The sequence below is a fragment of the Mytilus trossulus genome, chromosome 9 (genome assembly GCF_036588685.1).
Source record: "Mytilus trossulus isolate FHL-02 chromosome 9, PNRI_Mtr1.1.1.hap1, whole genome shotgun sequence".
Lineage (NCBI taxonomy): Eukaryota > Metazoa > Mollusca > Bivalvia > Mytilida > Mytilidae > Mytilus > Mytilus trossulus.
This window is the reverse complement of record NC_086381.1, coordinates 27,036,006-27,062,648: the sequence shown is the minus strand read 5'-3', so window position 1 is coordinate 27,062,648 and position 26,643 is coordinate 27,036,006. Positions and strand designations below refer to the sequence as shown.

Genomic DNA, 26,643 nt, shown 5'->3' with positions numbered 1-26,643 from the left:
ATGCTCTCTCAGTCGTTTTGTCTCCGAACTTGTACATGTTCATCATTTCCAACTGAAATCGCACACAAAAAAACTACACTACCAGCGAGTTCCCATGCAAGCGGGAATTAACACGAATAGAAAATCTAAAAGATTTCAAGATCTAGCTATGTCAGTCTCTTTCTGCTATTTGAATACTAATACGTCAGTCGTTTGCTTGTAAATTTCAAGATTTTTTTTGTAACGGAACCAGTCTTACTTAGTGACTAAAGCCAGTCCCAACTATTAGCTTGCGTTTATAGACGCAAGTGGATACTTGGGACTGGCTTTAATCAGACTCTAACGGGACCTGATTTTTTTTATTATTTTTTTTCCGAATAAAGTTGCTTTGTATTTTCAGCCTACGGTAACCTTCTCAGGCCTGATTCCGATGTAACTGTATGTCCTGTGTATAGACTTGGTCTAGCTAGCACTTTACTTTTAAAATGTTTCCGAAACTATAACGGATTTATGAGACTGTTTACATTTGGAACACATATAATGTTATTCAGCAAAATAATTTAACCCTTTTTACATTGAATTTCCATACTAACAAACTATTTTCTGTTTGAGTTTCAAAGTCTGCTTGTATTGTACTTTTTCGCCTTATTCTATACGTATTCTTATCAAAATAAATTTCCTTTTTCCATTTTGCCCGAGCGGTGATTTTGACGAGCATTTTAACACGAATTAATAGTTGTACGGATTCCCGTATGTTTTTTTACACATCATCCTAAGTTTCGATAGATACATATAAGATTTCTATTTTCAAAAAAAATAATTCATGGGGATACGGCATGCATCATGAAAAGTATCTATTGCAAAATAAACTAAGAATGAAATAAAGTGATAAAACTCAGTCTGTTTTGCATAAGAACATATAGATAAATCGTGCAGATGCTTAAATATTAAAAAAAGCAGAATATAAATTAAAAGTATATAGTAATTCATTTTTAAAGGTTAAAAATGAGCAGAAGAATTGCTGGAACACGATAAAGCAACCTATGTCAAAAAGTTAACCGCTACGTATTGCATAAAAACTTTGCACTCTGCATCTAGAAAAAGTTACCATAAACATGTCAATTCTAATATGACGTCCTTATTACGCTTTGTTAACAAAGCCGTGTTCTAATGAGCACAAAAAGATGTTTGACACATGCGCACGTACTTTTTTATTAAAATTATTTCCATCGATATCCTTTATAATATTTACTTTTAAGCAGCTAACATAAACTTTTATTATATATTTTTATCAAACAACATATATTTACCCTGCTCGTAGTTTTTAAACTTTTCAAATATGAAATGCAATAAACAGACTCCTCTCGGAAGAAACGGGAAAAGCAAAACAGTCTTACGGTATTTTCGTACGATTTGACCTATAAAAATATTGCATTTGTCATGTTAGAATCGAAATAATTCCTTCATGTCATGCTCTATGCTCATTTTAACATGGGTATAGGCATTATATTTGACCACATTTTACACCTCGCTTACGCTCAGTGTAAAATATAGACAAATATAATGCCTACCCATGTTAAAATGAGCATAGAGCATGACATGAAGGAATTATTTCTTAAATAGTTTCCAAAAATATTTTTGTTTATTATTCTATCACTTTGTGATTGCAGAACCTGCTGCATTGGCTTGTATGTGTGAACGTTATTCGATAACGTCAGGAACGATAACTCGTGGCGTAATGTCATAAGTCGTGTCAACTTACTGTCAAGACAGACGCTTTTATAGAAAATAAAGGAATATGGAGTAAACGTACACGAGACCAGTAATCGCACACAAAGTCAATGCTTAACAAAAATACAAATAATCAATGGTCAGCGTTTGTATTCCTGTTTATCTTTATATTCCCTAAAGGGTCTTCAACAATGAAAGATTCACTTGTTTAGGGATGACATCAAAAGATCGATGTAGGATAAAAAACTTAAATCAAATAGTTTGGGGGGGGGGGGGGGGGATCATCTTTGCTGCAAGTTTTGTTAATCTAAAATCGATTTTACATATATCCCTATTGGTCAATCAATTTTTACCAAATTAAGTTTAGAAAGGGGGGGGGGGTGTGGAGGTCAGTAAAAAACCTATATGAATTCAGTTTTGTATCCTTCATTGAACTTTTGATGTCGTCCCTTACCAGAACAACAAAAAGACACTTATTATATATATAATTTAGTCTAGCTAATAGTACTTAAGTTACTGACAGCTATAGTTCACACTCTTACGTTTGAAGTCTTCCTGTCCATCATCCCGCAATCGTTATTTTTGAAGATCATATAAGTGAATGAATAATTCGATTTTCTGCCTCAGGACCTGCGCATATATGAAATACTTAACACTGAACCTTGAACCTGGTTGTAATTTGCAATTTTTATTTGTAATTTTTCCTCACTAGGTAGGTGAAATTATGTATAACATTAAATGTATTGTAAATTGCGAAAATGCATTACGAGCATATTCTATAATTTTAAGTTTGAATTATAAAGAGTTTAATTTTTTTCAAATATTGAATACGCAACAAAATCTCTGTAATTTTACCCATGTATTATTTATGTTTATGTTAAAAAAAACGGGCGATACATATCATTAAGAACCCATGACGATTCAGTTGTAGACGATATAATAGCCGAAGCTAATTTAATTTCACAATGCATCAAAGCACACCCAGGGTCTAAAGTAACGATACTGGAAATACCTTTATATTCAATTGTCAATTGGAATTGGGCTGCTGGAATAAGTAAAAATCAGATTCAAAGTTTCTATCAACACGACAAAGATTTAGAAGAACAAATAGTCAGTGTTAACAGAAAAATCAGAGAAGTTAACACAAGCAATATCTCCTACTCTCCAAAATTTAGCTCTGATCTTACATTAATACAAAAGCACAGGAAAGGTGATCGCCACAGAGTCACAAGACGGGTGCAGCATAGGTTTGAACTGTACTTTGATGGTGTACATCCACGACAGCTACTGTCAAAAGTTTGGTAAAGAAAAATTGAACAACAAATAATTAAGGACTGTTGGGAAACTTCTAATTAAACAAGCTGTGTACCTGCATTGTGGGTTACGCCACACTACACTGTATAATATATTTTAGATACAACCAATAAATACAACATTTAGTTATGCTGCTTCTTTATTTATAATAGTAAGCGTGGGTTACGCCACACTATATTGGTACATGTTCAAAACTGTTATTAACATCTGTATCCACACTTGAAAGATTTTATTGCTATATATATATATATATATGTGTGTACATAGTTTTTAGTCTACCAACAGGAGTTTGGTCAATAGATACTTTTGCTGTAAGCTATATGCAAAGCTGTGAATAACCTTGAATTATATTCCCTATTCGTACTTTAGAGCAGTGAGCGTAGGTTTCACTACACTAAACTGCAAAACGACAGAACTGGTGCAAAAAAAACAAAAAAAACAACAACAAAATAAACCAACAACACTAAGTAAGCGTGGGTTACGCCACACTTAGCTGAATAAAATTATTCTACTTTGAAACAGGTTACTTATCAGAATGGCCTTAGTCACTAATAACAGTGAAAAAATAGTTGTTGATTCAAAAACTATACAGGATAACAACCATGTCAATCAAGTACAAAATCAGACTAAAACCAAAACATACTCTCTTGATATAGATAAAGTTCTACAAAACAAACTAGAATCAGCAAAGAGGACTGATATCTCATATAAAATGACTAGTGGAGGGCTCACAGTTACATTAGATCTGGCAACATTCGAGTTATTTATTGCTGCAATATCTAGCTATTATCAATGCTATCCGATTTCGACAGGTGAAGTTACATTTCAATCTGAACACGATAGAAGAGGTGTATTAGTCCAAAAAACATTTAAGGTTCAACTAAAAAGCGGCCAATCCTATACCATAAATGCCTATACAACAAAAGCTACCTTATTGATTAATGGAAAATCCATAACTCATTTTATTGAAAATGAATTACCAATAATCCACGGCATGATATGTAATACCTATGTAAATAACCAACAAATGAATACTAGTACTTTTAATAAATTGCTGGAAGATCAATTGCAATACATATTAGATAACAGATCAACCGATAACAACATGAAAACCAGATGTAGAAAATGCAATAGAAATGTTTTCACAAGGGCTGTACAGTGCAACAATTGCCAAATGTGGGTGCACTATATGTGTGAAGGTCTTAGGCGGATTGATATTGACAAAATTGAAAGTAATAACAACACGTCATACACATGTTCATCCTGTCCAAATCCAACTAGCACTGCTATTGAAAACACCTGTTCAATTTCATCACTCCAAACTAATACTCATGAAATTGACAACATTAGCATGATGAATACAACACAAAAATGTTTAGCCTTAATAAATTCACAAACGGCAACCAGTGCAGAGATACTACTGAATGAAGAAAGAATTGAGCAAATATGCTCTAATTGTGACAATAATATATTAGATTCAGATGAAACTGTCTGTGATAGCTGTAACAATATTGTACACTTAACATGCATAGCTACAAACTGCACAACACAAAAATGTCAAGCATGCTTTGGTCTAGAAATACAAGATCAGCAAGGCAAGAAAGACTCAAGTTATGATACATCAAAGGAACTTGATAATGAGCATGATGAAACAATCATTAAAACACCATATGGTAGTCAAACTGAAACTCCATTAATCTGTATTGACAATGATATGACAGTAGAAAAAGCACAAGTAGACAATATTTCAAGAACAAAAAAAAAACAAAAAAGAACTCAAATACAAGCAGCAAACCAAAAAACAGCATAATTGCTGAACAAAGTATAATACCTAATAACAAAACAGAAGATGTGTGTACAAATCAGAACAAACCTACTGATGACCAACAAATTAAATTTAAAGACTTAAGACAACTAGAGTTAAAATTAAAGAAACGAGAAGACGACATCCGATTGAGGGAAATGAAAAATTCAGAACTTGACGCTGAAAATATCCGCCTTCAATCTACCAATCTCATGCAAGAAACTAAAATAAAAGAACTAGACAACACAATAAGAATTCTTAACAGAAAAATAGTTGTACTAGAAGATACCGAGTCTGAAGCCAAAAGAACAGATACCAACTCACCAGTACAAAACTGCTGTCACCAGAAATGTGTCACTGAATCAGATAATTTGCTACTAGCTATGCGAGAAAGAATGACAAAGCTCATACTGCAGAAAGTAGATGCTCAAATAAACCAACTCGAAAGCGAACAAATACCTGTACAGTCAACCGTAATAAATGATATGCTGCCAAAAGGGAACACAAATGAAACACTTGCAAAGGAACATGTGTATACCAACACAAACACAGTACATAGAGGCACTGTTGGAAATTCTGAGGCTACTCCTCTGGCAATGAATGTCATACATCAGCCTCCACAGTATCATGTCTCTCATCCACCACCGACAATAAAAAGAGCACATCAGCCTCCGCAGTATCATGTCTCTCATCCACCTCCAGCAATAAATGTCGTACAACAGCCTCCTCAAAATCGGGTATATCAATCATTGCAATATAATTATTACACACCAAGCAATAAAGAAGGGAAAGCAATGCAAAAACATCAACCTTCTTTAACGAATAACTCAGATATGATTACACCGGGTATGATAAATTTGCAAGATAGATCGAAACTTGTTCATGGTTGTCCAATTTTATACACACCTACCGAGGTGCCCAGGCCAGGATTAAACAATTATAGGGATCAAAATTTTTTTTATCAGGAAAGACTTTTACACAACGGAAGTTAGTACCTACAGCAACGAGAAATGTAAATAGCGATTTTAAAGTTTACCATTTAAACATTTTATCTTTTAACTGTAAAAATATTAAAACCTGTGATCCACTATTCTCTGAAATTCTTTTTAACTATGATATTGTGTTGCTGCAAGAACACTGGCTATTCGACTGTCAGCTACCACTTTTAGAAAATATTCATGTTGATTTTAATGGTATTGGAAAAGCAGTTGATTCCGATGATCCGCTACCACCTACCCACTTACCAAGAGGATACGGTGGAGTTTGCATATTATGGAAAACGACTATCGATCACAAAATCACTAAGGTAGACTGTACTAATAACAGAATCCAATGTATTGAAATAACAAATACATGTGGTAAAGACATTCTAGTGATTTGCGTTTATATGCCATGCAAGGATAATAGAGTTGAAAAATTGATTGAATTTCTAGATTGTACTGAACAACTTCATTCGCTCTGCTCTCAATACAATAAAACATATCATATTGTTATAGGTGGCGATATAAATGAAAACATAATTGACAAAAGTGAATCAAAACGTTACGAGGCAGTCAAAGCACTAATGGAGGACCATAGCTTATATACAAAAGATCTGGGCCGAACATTCATAAACTACAAGCATGAAGAAATATCTTCTATCGATTTCATATTACTAGACAAAGAGCTGTTTGAGAACCATTCCAGTTATCTTAAACTTGACTCCTGTAGTTCTTTAGTCTCTGATCATTATCCTATAACCTGCAGACTAAACGTCAAAATAGAACATAGGCAACAAAGTACAAAAATATTGCCTACCAATAGAAAAATTAAATGGAGTACTATTGACGTGAATCTATACGAGGAGAATATTAACAAGTCACTAACAGCCATTTCAAGTGAGATTCAATCGGGTGATGAGCTAACTAAAGTTATGACACAAGTTAATACCATTATGAAAAATGCAGCAATAGAATCAGCTCCTAAACCCAAGGTATACAAGAGAAAGAAACAAAAACCTAAGATAAGATCCTTTCAAACAAATCAAGCAAGTAAAAGATGTGAAGAAGCTTTTGCAAAATGGAAAGCAAATGAAAGACCGACATCACCAAACAACAAAATATACTGTGATATGAAATCTGCGAAATATCAACTTCGAATAACATGTAGAATAGAGATAGCGATGGAAGTCCTCAATGATAGACAAGAAATTTTAGATGCTAGAACTAAACATGATCAAATATTTTACAAGTTACTTGGTAAAAAAAAAGGAAAGCTGAAGAATTGTATATCCGAACTGAATGTACAAGATAATATCTATAAATCTGACAATGAAATTATAGTTGGATGGAAACATCATTTCAACAAATTAGCTCAACCAGCAATTGATACTGAATATGACGACGAATATTTCAAACAGTTAGCATTAGATCTAGACAATATAATTGATATATGTAACAATCAAACTAATACCATCTCTGTAACCGAAAAAGATGTTCAAGACGCCATAAATGGATTGAAAATAAACAAATCTCCAGACATTTATAGCATATCCTCTGAAAATATCAAATATGGTGGGGAAAAGCTGCAAACAGTAATAACAAATATGATAGTATCATCATTTAAATTAGGATTATTACCTGAAATACTTAAAATGGGTCTCCTCACTCCTGTATTCAAGAACAAAGGAAGTAACAAGAATGCTACCAACTACAGAGGGATTACTATCATGCCAATACTGCTGAAACTAATTGAGTCTGTAGCAAAGGCTAAGGTCCAACCTAAAATATTGAAAGAACAAAATAGGCTACAAAGAGGATTTACTGAGAACTCAGCTCCAATGAATTGCTCCTTCTTCATTGAAGAATTTATTAGAGAATGCAGGGATGCTGGTAAAATAATATATATAGCGCTTCTAGATGCTAAATCGGCATTTGATGTGGTAACGCACGAGAGTATCCTACGAAAGCTATACATAGCAGGTGTAGATGGACTACTATGGAAACTTATACATAGTCTTCACATGGACTCTAGCAGTGTAGTTAAATTTAATGGTCTAATATCTGAACCATTCTCAATATGTCAAGGCGTAAAACAAGGTGGTATACTGAGCGCTGATCTGTACAAGCTGTACATCAACAATCTCCTAACAGATATCGAGTATTCTGGATTAGGAGCAAAAATAGGATCTATTTGCTGCGCAGCTCCAACTTGTGCAGATGATGTGGCACTAATGAGTGACAAACCCGAGGAACTACAGGTACTCATTAACATGGCATACAACTACAGTCGAAGGGAGAGATATAAGCTTCAACCAGTGAAGAGTGTTATTCTACCAGTATATCCAAATCGTAGAAAACAGAAAGAACCTTCCTTTCCATGGAGTATAGGTAACTCAATAATGCCAATAGTTAGCCAAACAACCCATATGGGGGTCTTGCGCACATCAAAACCAGATGATCCTAATCCGTTGTATGAAAACGTTAAAAAGGCTAGACGAGCCATGTACAGTCTTATGCCAGCTGGTTTGCATGGGAAAAATGGACTGGACATACAGTCATTACTACATATATTTAACATCTATGTCATCCCTGTACTTCTGTACGGCCTGGAATTAGTAACTCCTACAGGAAAAAACTTTGATATTATTGACATATTCCACAAAAAATGTATTAAGCAGTTACTTTCTTTACCAACAAGTACAGCTACGCCCGCCATATACATTCTGTCTGGACAACTACCAATAGAGGGCAGGAGGGTCAAATACATAAAAAGATCTTGTCATTATTTGGAAATATATCTAGACAACCACATGATAGTTTAGAAAAACAAATTGCATACAGACAACTACTTATGAAAACGGATGAAAGTCACAGCTGGTTTATCATTGTTAAAACGATTCTAGCGAAATACAACTTACCATCAGCTTTACATGTATTAGACAGTCAAATTCAAAAATTAAAATGGAAGACCATGGTAAATAAAGAAGTATCAAAGTATTTGAAACATTTTATCGAGGGTCATTGTAAACTATACCCCTCACTAAAGTATTTAAATATTCAATATATACCGGGGAAGACACATGTTTTAGTAAACCTATCTGCTAGTAATTCCATGCAAGAAGCTATGAGAATACCCGTAAAATTAAGAATAGCAACAGGAAGTTATATACTCATGGCTGACAGAACAAAGCATTCAAAAAACAAAGGATTATTGGGAACTTGTCCTTTGTGCCAAACATCAGATGAAACCTTGGAACATTTCCTACTGCTTTGTCCTGCGCTGTCGAACCAGAGAAAATCAATCTTGAGCAATATCCAAATGCTACACGAAAAGGTCCGTATTCAATTCAAAAACAACGGTAGCGAAGTAGGCCTTATCCAAGTGATAGTTGATTCAAGCACAATTGGATTACTGGAACCCACATGTGACAAATCAATCCTAATGGACATAGAATTTCAATCAAGGAGACTGTGCTTTCTACTACACACAAGCAGGTCAAGAATTCTCAATGATATCGATCGAACATGAAGTTAGCTTAATAGATACCTTGAGCGTGGGTTACGCCACACTCTAGGGATAAAACTACGAAGCAACCTCAATATTATTGCAAAATGAGCGTGGATTTCGCCACACTCTTGGGACACAACTATGAAGCGACCTCAACATTATTACAAAATGAGCGTGGATTTCGCCACACTTGTTAACTGATCCATAATGCCTTCTTATACAAACACATATACGTCAACACAACAAAAGCGTGGATCTCGCCACACTTTATTGAAGAGGCTAAATATTTGTCATTGTTTATAACAGAGTAAGCGTGGATCTCGCAACACTTTACTGAAACTTACTAAAACTTAGCCCAATAAAATCCTTTGAAGCAGTAAGCGTGGGTACGTGGCCACACTACACTGTGGTATACAGATAAAAGCTAACTATCTTAAATAAAACCAGCAAATATACAGAAGACCGATTTCCGCGGATCAACATGTAAATAAACTGTAAATATCGAGAAAATATATTTTAGATTTTAAATGTCATGACATTGAATTACCTCACGTTTTTATGCCGATACATATGTATATACAACCACTTTTAATATTCCTTTTAATGATGATAGATGTCTACCAGTGTGACTTTTATATTTTAATCATTTAGAGATAAACATGTACATGTACAAGGTGGTGGAATACTCATGATTGAGGTGCTCCTTTATTGGAGGAAGTTACGGTATACAAGTTACAAGTTAAAGGCGTTTGATTGGATATTAGTTAAAGGTAGGCGTGGTTTTAGGTAACTTTCCTCCAATCGACTGGCCTATTCGACAAACATGTGTGCGCTGATGCGTGCAAACTGGCTATTGTAACGGCACATGTCTTACTTCAGAATCTATCGTGCGTGACCAATGTTTATTGTAAAATTTCTTGTCATGTGAGCAAATTATCAGACATACAAGTTTTAAAGGTTACAACTTGAATTTGCTTTTTGAAAGATTATTTTCGGCAGTGCCCCTGATATACGATGTAAAGTGTTTAAGAAAAACAAGACTTTAAATGAAGGATGCATATTACCAGAGAATATAATCTGGGACTATGCCAGATATAATACATGTATTTTATGGCTCGGATATTATCAATAAAATGTTCTGAAAAAAATTAAGTGTCCGATAATTTGAATTATCTGATAAAGTTATCTCGATCACTGTCGACAAAATATTATTGTATGGATGGTAAACTGCTGATTTTTATTTCTAGACATGGTTTGTGACTGCTATAAGTATAGACAACTATATGCATTCTGGTTTACGTTTACAAAGAACACACTATATATTTTATAGTATATTTTTTTTATAAATATAAAAAAGGCCTGTATTGTTGTTATTTTTTTAGGGTCAATGACTCTCCCCCCCCCCAAAGAAACTACTAAAATAATTGTATATTTAATTTGAATAATTGTTTTAAAACATAATAGAAATAAAGGTCAGCCAAACCCAAATTCAGCAATAAGGAGTGTCATTCACCGGGTTTAATTTCTTTTACCGGTTTTGAACTTCTTGTTTTGTTCAATAAATAATAGTAATCTTCTTATCTTGTTCAATAAAAAATGGTAAAATTTACTTTCCATGTACATGTTTGACTTCCTAAATAACACTAGGAAATAAAATTTGTCACAATTTCGCTTTTGTCGTCTGCTCAAGTTTAATTTGCTATTGTAATATGCACATGAGATACTTGTCACTGAACTTTGAACAAACAGTAGCTATCCACCAATCCATCAGTGATTGCGATACTTCTGTTACACACCCGTCATTTTGTCACATGTTTGGTACTATTATTTGAACAAAGTTCGTGTTGTAAGCCGAATTTGTCCTACATTTTAATTGTTCTTGTCAAGTAATACATTCCTTGAACTGGTTCAAATGTTAAACTAAATCCTATGAAATCAATTTGGTGCATTGGTTTTTTGAAACACAATTTTGTTAATTTGAGCGTGTCAACACCTAGTCTAGTAGTGATTTCGGTTTGTATGACCATACAACATATTTATATTAGTATTACCATGATTACAGTAAGTTATTGTTTCATTTTACATGTTTACCATTGATAACATCAAATAAAATGTGTTGCAGGTTGAACTAAACCATAAAGGAAGGATCTAAAATTTAAATTATGTATGTTTAAACTATTATGCATGCGAAGTGGGGGTATTGCACGATAGCCTCCGTAGTAGTATGATACTTTGATTTCAAATGGACTACAGTTAAAAAGTTACATTTACTACCAATCCATGCACAATAGTAAGATGTATGTTCCTGAGCGTATTATGGACAAAGAAAAGGATTGTGGTGTACTTTAGAACTAAGTATGGTAGAATGGTTGCCATACGCCTTCATATTACAGAAACCACCAGCGTACACTACAGCATAATTACGATTTCAGTTGTTATAGTTCACACACAAATTAATTGGGCTAGTTTAATCTCCTGCATGGTTTATTCCATTGGCAATCATATTCAAGAAAATTCATATTCTGTATGAAGCTTGATTGAGACGTAGATTCACACAGATACCGATCATAGTTATCTTTTCTTCATTTACATAAATGAATGTCGGGAATTCGGAATATGGCAGTTATTGATTGATTGATGTAAAACACTTATAGAAAAATATATACAAAAACGACAACTACTTGTCACAGAAAAGAGGGGATTCAAACCATATGTCCAAATCGAAAAATAATTTCGTCAAACAAACGGGAGTTCTTATCTACAGAACAAAACCTGGATCCGCCATTGTACAGTCTCCTGGCTTGTATACATGTAGGATAGTCAAAGATAATGGCGTTACACAGATATTTTCTTTATTTATGTTTTTATTCCATTCAGATCTTCAATTTATCGATTGATTAATAAAAAAAACGAAGCAATTATTTTAGTTAATCTACCAGTAATTAAATGTCAGTACGATCTTTCTGATAAGATTGTAAGGCCTATATATTGCTATTTGGCTGTGAAATTTGGAGATTTAGTTTTATTGATGCATTAGAAAGTTGAACTTGAAAAAATCAACCCTAGCTTTGTGGTTTATGGAGAGCTAGGCGCTTATCCTATGTCAGTATATGTGGAACACCGTATGGTATATTTTTTGGTCTAACAGTGTAAACAGTTCTGATAGTAAACTATATAGATATATTCATAAACTCAACGTAGATGGTGGATTTACTTAGCTATAGAAAATGGAAGATTTTGTGGTATAGCAAGAAATAATAGAATATGTACTTTTTGTAAAAATGATATAGAGGATGAGTTTCATTTCATCCTCAAATGTCCACGTTTTCAAGGTTTTAGAACAATTTATATTAAGCCATTTTATTGGAAAAAACCGTCGATGTACAAATTTATTAAACTGATGAGTACTTATAATGTAAAAGAATTGTGTAATTTAGGTAAATTTACATTTAGAGCTTAGATCCGAAATGTTAAAATAATGTTTGTTTATTCTACAACACCTTCTGCTGTCACATAGTCTGTGTTTATGTATGTATTATATGTATTATTGATGTTGATATAATTGTATACCTATAGTTTATATAGACTTTGGTAATAAAGATATATTCTTTCGATTGGTTGATTTGTATAAAAAATATCTTGAAAAAATATGGATTTTAAAATATTTGGTTAAATCAGAGTAACTATAGTTTTAATCCAAAAGGGTTAAAGTTGAGCATTAAACAGAGATTGTTTTATCATTTTCAGCAGACTTGGAAATCAGAAATGGAATATTCTCCAAAAGTATTATATATATGTTTAAAACTGTTAAAAGAAAACTTTGAATTTGAAGAATATTTAGACGTACTTGTGTTATAAAGATAAGATAACGTTATGAAGGTTTAGAACTGAAAATCATCGGTTACCTATAGAAACCGGTAGATGGCGTAGAATTATGAGACAGGAAAGGTACTATGTACTTTGTAACTCTCAAGAGATTGGTTGATATATTTCACTATATTCTAAACTGCACAGCTCTAACAGAAAGTAGAAGACCTTTTCTTAAACCTAACTATGTAAGCAGAGTAAATGTTTCGAAATTGGGCACTTTATTTATTTAAAAAAATTTTGTGTTTTGAAAATTTTGTGTAAATTAATTTGAATCATATATAAATAAAAGTATGTTCTGAAGTCTGATCACCAATCGCTCATTCTTGTTGCTCGTTTCAAGTTGTGCAAATTGTCATACGCAAAATCTGTATGTTAATATCATATGTAAAAATATCTTTCTTTTTACCGTTAACTTGGTTTTATAAGAAATAAAGAATCTAAATTAAATAATACAATTAATTTTATTTAGTTTTTTGGATTAAATTACCTTAAATTAAAGGATGTGAAAAGGTATATAATTGTAACTTTTTCAAAGTTCAAGTTGATCAATTAATGATTTAAGTGAATAAATCAAATTTATTTTGTCGAGGAATAAATCAAATCAGGAACATATATATTGTAAGGTATACTGTTCCCAAATTGAATAGTAAACAAATCATAGTAATAATTATTCATCAGCGAAAAGGATAGTATTTGTATTGTGTTTGAAGAATCGTTTTATTTTCTAAAATCTATTTATTTACTCGGACATCGTAGAGTTTAAAATTCTTTTTTTTACCATATTGGACTTCATATTGTGTATTGAATTGAAACACGAACGCGGACTTCGATGAGAACACCTGGATTGAAAGTTTGCAAATGTTCCGACCAATGAAATTCATTTTACTATGTAACGCGAACCTCAACGAAAGCACCTAGATGAAATATTGTGTATTGAATTGAAAAATGAACGCGGACCTCGATGAGAACACCTGTATTGAAAGTTTGCAAAAGTTCCGACCAATGACATTCATTTTGATATGTAACGCGAACTTCAACGAAAGCACCTAGATGAAATATTTTATTTGTACGACAATTAGTTTTATTTAGACATTACCCCTTAAATATAGGTAATAAAAAATATATCAAAGCAACAGTGCATGATTGTTTCTTTTCCATTCTTGTTTATTTTAATAATGTTGATGTTGATTTTAATTTTGTAGGTAGACTCATATGCCATGAACGTAAATATACGGTTTTTTTTTAAATGCATTAGACGTAAGAGAATGTCGACTTAGAGCAAGTCAAGGTCGTAAAACTTAAATCAACCAACCCATCGTTATCGCAGACTAAAATTGATCTCAAATAAACAGATTGAATATATGTTCATTTATAGCAAGACTTGTTGTAAGTCACGGTGCATGACAACACAATAATCCCTTTACAGATCGGAACCACAATTCACAATTTTCGTAGTGTGTACTTTTCCACAATTAACGCCCGTTTCGCGTCAGTGACCGATATTACAATTTGACACAGTTTTAAAAGTTTGTTGAGCTGTTCCTTCATTTACAATGTTGTGTGCAAGACTCAACAAATGTCAACATTATCTTCATTAATTTTATTATTTAACACATCATTGTTTTTATTACAAGCTATTTCATATATCCGTATGCAGCTAGGGAATATTTGTTGTTGACCGAAACTATAAGATACATCGATTTAAACTATGTGAAAAATAAATAATTTTTGTAAGTTACTTTAATTTCCGTGTCTATATTTAATTAACGAGTACACTATAGTAAGACAGAAAAGGAGAAACGGAAATATACAGGAATACCTAAAGTTTCGTAAGACATTGCAATGGACCATACGTTACTTACTATCACAAGTTTTCATAGCACTCAGCGAGTTTTGAAACGAATATGTGAGATAAAGATCTACTGCATTTGGGCAAATTAAAAATATGTTAAACATCTAACAATTTTTTTTAACAGATTCATAAGTTTTGATTTTATGAAACCGTGCATCAATATTTTATTATTTCTATTTAAATTCCTTATATGTTACGTGTATTGATCATTCATTTGTTTAAATTGTGAAGTATATTACTTTAATAAGAATACACGCATTTATATATATAATTTTAAGTCGATAAAGTTTGAAACAAATAAACGAAAGATACATCGATGTTGTTTTGCTTGAGTGATTTACGTGTTAAAAGCTCGGGTCGCAACACGGTTTAAAACGAATTGATACAAGTTTGAAATAGTTTAACGGGGGCGTGGCCTATTTGTTTAACGTAACTTACCGCCAACTTGAATTAAATTGAACGACTGCAAGCGAAGCTATTTGACTGGCATTAAAATGATTTGATATACATTGAAATAAATTAAAAATGATTTTTAATTTTTGTCAATCTTTATCAAATGACGATTAATTTCATTTAAACAGCGTTAATGCGTTTTTGTCCGATCAAGTTAAATTCGGGTTACTAGTGGAAGTGCATTGCAAACAAAAATTCAGAAAAAAAATGTGCAAATACGACTAAGGTTAAGACTTTATTATATTCAAACATAAAAGTACTCGGCTGATGATAATCTAAGAAAAAAATCAGTTCTCAATAGGGATAAGCACGAATATATAAATTCGTTAGAAGAAAGATATTTTATGTAAAAATAAAATATAGTAGATTACCCTACCTGAATTTGGCAAAACTTATAGAAAAGTTTGGTCCTCAATGCTTTTTAACTGCGTACTTTATTTGGCCTTTTAACATTTGTTTTATTCGAGCGTCATTGATGAGTCTATTGTATCCGAAACGCACGTCTGGCGTTTATATGTTATAGATAATGCATATTTTAAGGTTTTTCTTGTCGTACCGAGGGGTGTCAGGATTGATCAAATGAAAGACCGTCCCCGAGGTGTGTTCTACGACAAGAAAAACCTTAAAATATGCATTATGTAACATATATACCGTCAAAAAAATATTTTATTTTTTATAAAGATTTACAAAATTTAGTATCCTATATTACCGACAACACTAAAGTGGGATATTCCTTTCTAATGCGTTCAGGTTTTAATACGCCCTACGGCTTATTTAGAATGTGAAATGAAACTCACTAATAAATCGAGATATAAACCTTTTAAAATTTATTATCCATACTATACACAATGAAAATATAACTGTAACTGCATGAAGTAAGACACAAATATATTGTTACCATCCGATAACGGTTTATGGCAAATACAAGACACATTGTAAGTAATGTATTGTACCACTTAGTTTATGGAAAAGGGGGAGGGGTATGTTTTTTTTTCTATTTGTAATCTCATTTCTATCGGGGAAAAGTGGTTATTTTTTTTTCAACAATTTTAATTGAATCGAATGAAAAATTCAGAAAGATTGTCTTTTGAGTAGCAATACATTTTATTAATAGATAATCAGGATATAATTATATACCCTCCGCACCCGACCCTTTTCTGAGTTACGTTAATGTTATTCAATAGAATATAAGATTATCTTATTAGCTGACCATTTGATAGAGTAAAGGTATACATAAATTTAAAAAAGTTAAGAACTGACACAAAAACGAATATAAATACTTGCAGGTCACAGTATGATTTCCTATTCAGCGTTCATCGTCCTGAACATGCATGAAATATCTGCCACTGGACGTTAAGCAAGCAACCAAAATTCAACCAACCTATTAAGTGTGACTCAATAAGATTTTCAAAATCTAACACACGAATATGTTAAATCTGGCTTTTTCTTAATGAAAGTCTATATTAAAATTCATCTCCCATATATGATAATGTTTCTTGATTGTAGCGATAGATTGACAAAACTTCACGCGTTATTTGTTTCTAAAATTAAAATGCGGGCAATGAAGGTTTCTTTCACATCTATCATCAATTGAACTTTAAAATATAAATTTCCAAATCGGCAACAAAAAACAATCAGACGAATAAAATTTTGAAGTAAATTATAGATTGCATTCTTATCAAGGAAAATAATGACCTCATTCAGGTCATTATTTTATGCCTTTGAGCATGTTTCATTGAAATATGGTATCGTCGGGGTTGATTCTGAAAAAGAATGACCTGTCGTTCTGAAAGAAAATAACTCCATATAGGTATATAATTTTTTTAAATCCTGGTATCTATGATCAGTTTATTTACAACCACTGGGTCGATGTCACTCGTCGTGGAGATTTATTTCCCCGAAGGTATCATCAGCACTTCTGGGTTGACTAGATTTATCATTGGTATGTTTCTAATTATAAATTAACTGTTAACAAAATTTTGAATTTTGGAAATACTAAGGCTTGTCTACCTCAGGAATAGATTACCTTAGCTGTATATGGCAAAACGTGTAGGAGTTTTTGGTCCTCATTGCCCTTCAACTTCGTACTTTTCTTTTCATTTTAACATTTTTTTATTCGAGCGTCACTGATGAGTCTTTTGTAGACGAAACGCGCGTCTTGTATGTATGATGAGTTAATTTATATACCATAGATGCACTTTTTTCCGATTGATTATTTCTACAAAATATTATAACTTAGGTTCTTTTTGTACGTTAACAATCATTTTGTTTTTTTCCATACAAAATTAAAAAAATCAAAGCGAGTAATTGCCTTATATACATAGTATTGTTTATATCTCAATCTGATAGAAAATAAAATCGTTTCATGAGCGTAACAGTTAAAATATCCGTATATGTATTGGTCGATGTACAAACATCAATTTAAAAGATAGTTAAAATATAAATATATATAATTATGTGATGCACATTGCAGGAAGAATCGAAAAATAATGATTTAAACAAAGGAAAATAAGCCGCTTTTTTATTATTTTATTAATTTCTTCGAACTAAAATTGATATACGAATAGTGGTGTTATGGGTGATAAAGTGATATTTTCTAACACTTGTCTACGATAATGTACATCTAAATTACTGTTAATAATTAATGATATTCGTGTCACTCAGTCTCAGTCTATGCGATACGATAAAAACTTTTCTTATATCAATGAGCGATATTGTCTTATATCAACGAGTTGCATTGTGGGAAATCTCAGACGAATGTTTACATTTTTATGAAGGAACGAAGATTTCTCGGTATACAGTTATGATTCTTTTCTTAAAACAGGCTGACATTTAACAAGACATACGTATGCTGTATAATTTCCATGAATTATTTTAAGTTATACCAAACAAAGTGTATTTAAACGAGAAAATTGAATTGTTGAATAAATGAGACATAAATGCACGATTTATCAATTGTACAAATTCAATTAATGTCATGTAGTAAAGTATGTGGAATGCAATTGAGATGAATTCAATTGTTGGATAAGCCAAAATCGCCTATAAGTCAAAGATAATGCTATATTTTAAAATATCAATGCGATGTTTGTCTTATATCATAGCGATATTTTTTTAATATCAAAAACCTATGAATGCGATACTTTTTTAAAATAACTGTTAATAGTTTTCTAATATAAAATTAATACGATGGCACGTCACAATGCATGTCAAAAGGACCGCAAACATATTTCACAAACTTAGTTCATGGTCGGCTTAATGTTTAAGAATCAATATCACTAAAATTTCGTATCTGTAACAAAATTAACGCTTACACGATCTTATCGTTTTAAAAATGTTACTTGACTCTATTGATATTTGAAAGTGTTAACATACTGTTCAGTCTATTGTTTTCAACCACATGGTTTAACCGACTAATTCTGTTTGAAGTGATGATGCAATGGTGGAATTTAAATGCGGTTGTAAATAGACTACCAACCTATTAGATTCTAATATAGGTCCAGTGGCCGATCAATGCATTTGAATTGGAACATATGGTTGGACCCCACCCCCTTATCATAGGTTTGAACCCCCCTTTTGAAAACGGCTGGATCTGTCCTTGAGGTCACACTGCTATAGCCTATCCACATGGGTAATATCGAAACAGACAAAAATTAGATATGTCAAAGCAACATGAATTTTCCCGTCTTAAAATGTAGAAAAATCTGTAATTTCAATAACAAATGTGGACACACATATGATGGTAGTCTCACATGATTTTCAACAATCGTCGAAATTGTTAACCCTTAATTTTGGCCAAAATTAGCGGAGCAAAACAATTTAAAATTTCATCTGCAAATCATCATAGTTAGCTCACATACAAAAAAAAATCAGTCCAATATCTGAAAGTATTTAGAAAAAAAGTCTGTATGACTGAGATTTTCAACAATTTATCAAAGTCCATAGCCCGTAATTTCGGCAAAAATTAGCCAAGCAGAACAAAACTTAAACTTGATCTGTAACTCATCATGGTTAACTCACACAACAAAAATCAGCCTAATATATGAAGGCGTTTAAAAAAAAAAACTCCGTATAATGGTTTGTTACGGAATGACGGAATTTCGAAATTACGGAATTTCAGAATGACGGAATTTCGAAATTACGGATTTTTTGGATTTTCGGAATAACGGAATTTCGAACAAGGGTAAAGCTATATGGCACCGACAACTTCGTTGCGGACCATACATATCATTACTTAAAAAAAAAATTCTTTCAAACAGTCCAATCCAATACAGCTCCAAACAAGAATGTGTCCTAAGTACACGGATGCTCCACTCGCACTATCATTTTCCATGTTCAATGGACCGTGAAGTTAGGTAGAAAATCTAATTTGGCATTAAATAAGAAAGATCATACCATATGGAACATGTGTACTAAGTCTCAAGTTGTTAGGTCTTCAACTTTATGAAAAACTACCTTGACCAAAAACTTTAACCTGAAACTCCCACTTTCATTTTCTATGTTCAGTGGACCGTGAAATTTGGGTCAACAGTCTAATTTGGCTGTAAAATTAGAAAGATTATATCATAAGCAACAAGTGAACTAAGTTTTAAGTTGATTTGACTTCAGCGTCATCAAAAACTACCTCGACCAAAAACTTTATCCTGGAGATGGACGAACGAACGGTGTTAAGCGTGTTAAGTGTTAAGCCACTCAAACAGGAAAACCAACAGTCTAATTTGTATAAAAAAAGGAGATTCAAAAATGCACAGGCCAAATTTTGTCGAATCATTCTGAACGAGGACAGTATGATTCATCTTTGTCAAAAGTTAGTTTCATTGTTTTCAATAAAGAAAGTCTTCCATGCATGCGTTGCGAGCATATCTGATATATATTATTTCGGTGCGTTCATTATAAATTTGCTAAATGTTATATAATGTGAACAATGGTTTTGATACTTAGCTATTTGATTACGACATTGTTTATTGAACCCCATCGGTACTGGCATTTTCAAATTTTGAAAATGGTGGATTGAACCTGGTTATATTGCGCTAAACCTGTCACGTGTATGACAGTATCATCAAATTCTGTCATATTTACAACGATGCATGAACAAAACAGACATAATAGGTAAAATTGTGAAAATATGGATACAGCAGTCAAATATTAATACTAATAATTACTAATATCGATATTGCAAAAACACTGCTACGATATTTTAAAAGTATCGCATTGATATTTTAAAAGTATCGCATTGTTTATTTATGTATATAAGAAAAACACAGCACTTCAAATTTTACACGGACATAAACTTTAGCTTCTAACTTATTTCTGAATATATATTTAGACTCAATTGTTGTTTATATTTGAACAATAAGTTTTAAAGTTAGTATTTTCTTAATTTTTCGTTGCCGAAAACAACATTTTCCGCATGGAATGGGTGCATTTTTACAATTGATATTATACAATATCGCTCATTGATATAAGAAAAGTTTTTATCGATACGCTTCTTCCATAAACTGAGCCTTATTTCTAATGTTCAATTTGTTTTATTCTCACTAACTTCAAGCTGGTTAAATAAAATTTATTTATTTTTTAATTGTTTATACATGTAAACATCAGCTTACAGTACTATTAATCATATTCGAGGGTTATAAATATACACATACCTGCAGCAGAAATGTAGAAATTAAATATCAGTACGAAAATTATTCCCAACATTTTCTTTTGATTAAACAAGGAAGTATTTTTTGTTTTTGTAACTGACACTTTATTAACGAGTTTGATAATGTACCGGAATGAAACAGTACTGTTAATTGTTTGAAAGATAAAAAAAAACCGGTTGGCTTATTTATATTTCCGCGTGGTAAAGGTTTCTTTGCTAATTTAAATTAAAATAAAATAGACAGTTGACGGTATATGCGTTAATTCGTACTTTTTGGTTGTACGTTGAAATACGAAACATATTTTGGACAATTTCATGTTTTTTTTCTGAAATGTTTTCGAGGCATTTATCCCATGGAGGGTCATGGGAATGCATATGATCCATTCACATGTACAGTAGGATCTGTTTAACCTTTCGGAGCACTTAAGTTCATCCCCAACTTTGACGGGGTTCGATTTGCCCAGTCTTTAGTTTTCTATGATGGGTTTATCTGTTGTCTCGTTTTTCACCATTGCGTTGTGAGTTAGTTTTCGAATTGTAATTTTGAATGTCCCTTTGGTATCTTTCGCCTATCTTCCCCCTTCTAATATCATTCTTTACCACAATAATAAAAATTGAAGTCAGAATATTTTTAATAAATTTTATGCGTACTTTTTTTTAAAAACAAAAAAAGGTGAGATTAAAAAAAATATATGTAAATAAAAAAAATACCGAACCCCAAGGACAATTGAAAACTAAAAGGCCCTTGCAAAAGGCAAAAATTAAAAGCTTAAGTACAACAAACGAATGAATAACCACTGCCCTATTTCTGACTACTAGTAGTACAGAAACTTCCTTATGTTGAATATGATTGATAAAACATGGTTCTTGTATGTAGTTAAAGGTCTAAATTGTATCCTAGTCTCCTCGGATTTCTTTTATATTGACAATGATGTGTCAGCAAAACAAACAGACATAAAAGGTAAACATGACAATAATTGGAGTTCATCAGTCAATATTGTGTTATAATCTTTATCACAAAAGCCGTTGATTGTATCTGAGTTTAAAAAAATTATCACAAATGTTTCACATACAGCAATCAACTCCTTAATAAACTTTCTGGTCAAAATTTAAAAATCATTCATTATATTTTGAACACAGAATCATATAAAAGACATTTATCCTAGAAGTTTGAAAAATTCAATGAATACCTCATACCATACTGGTATGACAAATTTAAGAAACTTTACTTAACTGTCATTACATTTTATTTTCTATATCATGTCTGTTTATTTTGGTCACACTTTGTTGTCAATATAATGGGATTCAATGCGACTGTCATACAGTGAGAGGTTTAGCTAGATATAAAACTTGGTTTAATCCACCATTTCTTCTTAAGAAATAACCTGTTCCAAGTCAGGAAAATGACACTTGTATTCCATTTATAAGACATGTTTGAGCTTTTGATTCTACTTCCCGTTTTGAAATTCTCATGCAGTTTTGTAATTTGTTAGTTAACTTTTTAAAAGATGGTAGATTAAGGTAGGAAATTCATTCCCGAGTACTTGTCTGGTATTCAAAAAATGTCAGATCAGGTGAAAAGCATATGCAATTATGTATCGTCAATACATAAAAATATGGTGTATATTTTAAGACAAGAAATTAAAAACCGCTCTTTACACCAATAAAAGCATATTTCAGCCTTAATGTTGATTTTCACAAAACAAGTCCTATATAGTTTTACTTCCATCCATTCAATATATATAAGGGAAAAGAACTTCACTAATAGATAAGGGAAATGATATATAAAATAATTTGCTTTGGTCTAATAAGAGGGATATTTTGGTTCTGATCCCTATGTCATGGTCTGTTGAAATTGAAATTTTGCATATTTTTTTTTATCTAAACGTTTGGGTCAGTTAAAGCGGAACAACTCATCTTCAGTCAATAATATTTTCTATGCAGTCATATTTGCAATTTATTATCCAGTCCATCAAGAACAGAAACCATATATGGGGTTGCACATTTATTTCGAAGTAAACATTGTTGGACAGTGAAGTTATTAATAAATACATTTGTTTAATAAAATTTGCATATTTGAAAATTGTAATTACAAATAATAATCTTGTGTTGCGTTTCTATATTCGTACAGTATACACGACAGTAGACATTAGAGTGCCTCCCCGTGCTTCGGGTTTATGCTCTTATAATATACTAGATTATGGAGTGTGCGTCCGAGCGAGATTTCTCTAGTTCATTACTTTAGGAATATGGTGACCTTCTGCTGTTGTATGATCTATGGTCAGGTTGTTGTCTCTTTGACACATTCCCAATTTTTATTCTCAATTTTATGCTATACCTAAAGTGTACCAAGTTGATAGTGGTTGAAATGGACGAGTTCGGGTTAGAAACATTGTGTTTAGTTACAAAATCAATATACACATTGGAAACATTAATATTCATTTATTGATTAACAAAATACTTTATCAACATATAACTTAATTGAAACAATAAGATTTTATCATTATTTCTCCTAAAAGGGAAACCAAAAATTTGTCAAGTATAACTCTATTGTCAACAAAACGGAAACTGATAAAATTTTATAACCATAAATAACTATTGTGATTCTAAAACTCAGATTGTTATCGGGTGCTCAACGAAAACAGGAAACCTCAAACATTTTCATATATAAACGATTCTTTTTATCAATATTGTCTTTTGACAAACAAAATGTTTGATATGTAAAATCTTAGTCTTAAGCTTCCTTTCAAAAAATCGAAAATTGGGAAAAAAATATATTAAACGTATCAAATCGATGTAGCAAAGTCTTTGTAAATGTATGTGTGGATATGACTTAAATTTTGTATAGCTATGTATAAACTGTTCCATATGTAGCATGTTTCTTTATTGTCAAATGCCTTTTTTTATATGTCAAACAAATGCATTTACGCGTAGAAGGAGGAATGCTGATGGACATTTTTTTACTCATACCACAACTTGAAACAGTGTATTCTTGACAGCACAATTATTGTTTTTCATCGGCATATTGTACCTCAAATTAAAAGTAGGAAAAAAGTATTTTTTTTTTAATAATTTCAAGGATATGGCTTTAATAGACAGCAATTTCATGAATACTTGGAAGATGCTTTTTCTGTGACATAGTCACTTGTTTAAGAATATTTCCACCTATATACCTTAATGGTATAATAAAGGAAATTTTTATTCTGAAACGAGTGCGTATAATCTGTGATTAAGAGCAGTTTGTCTCATCGCTTTAAGAAAGTAAGAGACGATGAAGGCATATTTGACCTTGCTTTTTTCATCTTGACCTTTCCTTATTTTTGACGTTTAAACACGGATTGAATACTACAGATAACACAAAAATATTTATAAGATAACAAATTAATTCTTTATATTGGTATACATTAATTTAGTCCAGTCAATCTAGCATTAATTTGACCCCAATCCGAAAGTAAATGCAACAGAAGATTTTTAAGTTTTAATCTTTAGCATTATACCTTAAATATAAACAAGAAAGCCCCATAAAATCTAAATTGAGGAAGACTTAAAAAATCACCATTTAAAATTCCTTTGGAGATTTGCATTTAAAAGGAAGATAACCCTTGCTAAAAGGGCAGACATATCAATAAAGAGTGATACAAAATTACGCTTCTTTGTAATCATAATGTATTGATTCTTGTTTTTTAGCGGTCTTTAGAGTATAACAAAAAACTCTAAAGGTATTTCTATATATTTTATCAAGCTATAATCTATATTTCGTAATTCATTAGTTGACCGTTTGTTGAATTTTTCAACATGTCAAGGTAAAGAATCTCAAATTTAAGAAAAATAATTAAGCATGTATTCTTCTTTTTGTGGTTTAAAGTTTCTTGAGATAAGTAAGTTGCTGACAAAATCTAATATACAGATATAAACAAAACCAAATTTTCACATTATTTTTTCAAAATGGTTACATAGATTAAAATTTGCAATTTCTTTAATAAAAAATGCATGAAAAAAATAAAACTACCCATAACACCTTGTTTTGTACATTTCATGAACAGAAGATTATATAATTTAGTCAAATACAAACTTATAACCCCATCAAAGTATCATACTTTACATAAATTTTAAGAAATACAACCAAAATCTGACCGAAAAAGACTCATTTTTGCAAGAGATATCTCAACTTCCAATGTTAATTTCCACAGGAAAATTAAATATGCTGATTTTAGTTTTCCTCAAGTTAGATTTAATGGGACTTCTTCTCTGTGTATATAAAGGGCATAAAGCTATAGATTAGAACTAAAACATTTTCTGTTGCAATTAGTTTGAGTTAAATCTTAGTTTGACTAGACTAATTTTAAACATTTCAAAACAAATGTCTTTGATTAACTAATGAAAAGTAGAGTATCTAGTACATTACAGATTTTGTAACGATTCTATATTCAATAAAAAAACCCTACTCAATAAGATAAAATTATAACCCTGTTCAAGGTAGAAAATCAACATATTGACTTCATGAAATTGAACATAGACTCATAGTTCAAAGGAATATAACTCTTGTATACAAATGACACATCAATCGAATTTATTTAGATGCGAATTTGTGCGCCACTTTCAAGGAAGATTTTAAATTATCGATATAACCACAAGTTGTTAATCTGTTGATACTGACGACTAATTCATGCTAACCACAGTAAAGAATAATTGTTTGAAATTTTGTAACACTTACTCAGAAAAATGCTCGAACTAGGTGAATTTCAAAGCTCATAATTAACGTGTTCACACACTGATAAAATATGATTGTTTAACATTACAAACCTGTTATCGTATAAGATACTATACACCTCGTGTGCTTGCATTAACTTATCCAAAGATATATTTATTTCAAGCCTAAACATTTCGACATGTGTCTAATTGTGTCAAAATTTCCGGTTAAGATTTTACTAAAAACCAATATCCTGATATCGTCAGGTAAATATGCTACCATATGCTGAGAAAGAGGAAGACGCAAGTATTTTTGATAAAGGTTCAGTCAAGTTATTGTAACTGTCAGTTTGAGTATTACACAGGTTATTTATGAAGATGGTAGATTCAAATACAAGGTTGGCAAAATATCGGATACTCTTTCCCCTGTGTGATTATTAATGTGTATAAATATAAAAAATGAGAAAATTTGACATGATATTCAATGTGACAACTATGCATAAATTTTAAAACTGACTATGATTTAATTAACTGTAACTGTAGATTAATATTAACGATATTGCAACACTAAACAAACCCTATACCGGATCATCACATATAACAGGCCCTGAAAAGACAAACCATTCCTTTACGTTGAACAGTTGTGTCATAGCTTAATAGAAAAAAGGGAGAAAATCGAATGCTTTGTAAAAAGATTGCAATCCAATGATTTCAAAAATTTTAAAAGTACACTTTTGAATGCATACATAACAGTTATTAAGGTAACAATAATCATGTATTTACATTATATGACAAACCATTCTCACTATTTTTTTAAGAATG

At 31.7% G+C, this 26,643-nt stretch overlaps 1 protein-coding gene across 2 annotated transcripts in view; it reads right to left on the bottom strand.

The window, feature by feature from the left end:
• The window catches only part of LOC134683753 (uncharacterized), a 48,378-nt gene extending 27,187 nt beyond the window's left edge, over positions 1-21,191 (bottom strand). For both annotated transcript variants that reach the window (XM_063543066.1, XM_063543065.1), the window contains exon 1: positions 21,137-21,191. The gene's annotated coding sequence lies outside the window, so the exon portion shown is untranslated. The remainder of the gene's footprint in view (positions 1-21,136) is intronic.
• Between the last annotated feature and the right edge of the window lie 5,452 nt (positions 21,192-26,643).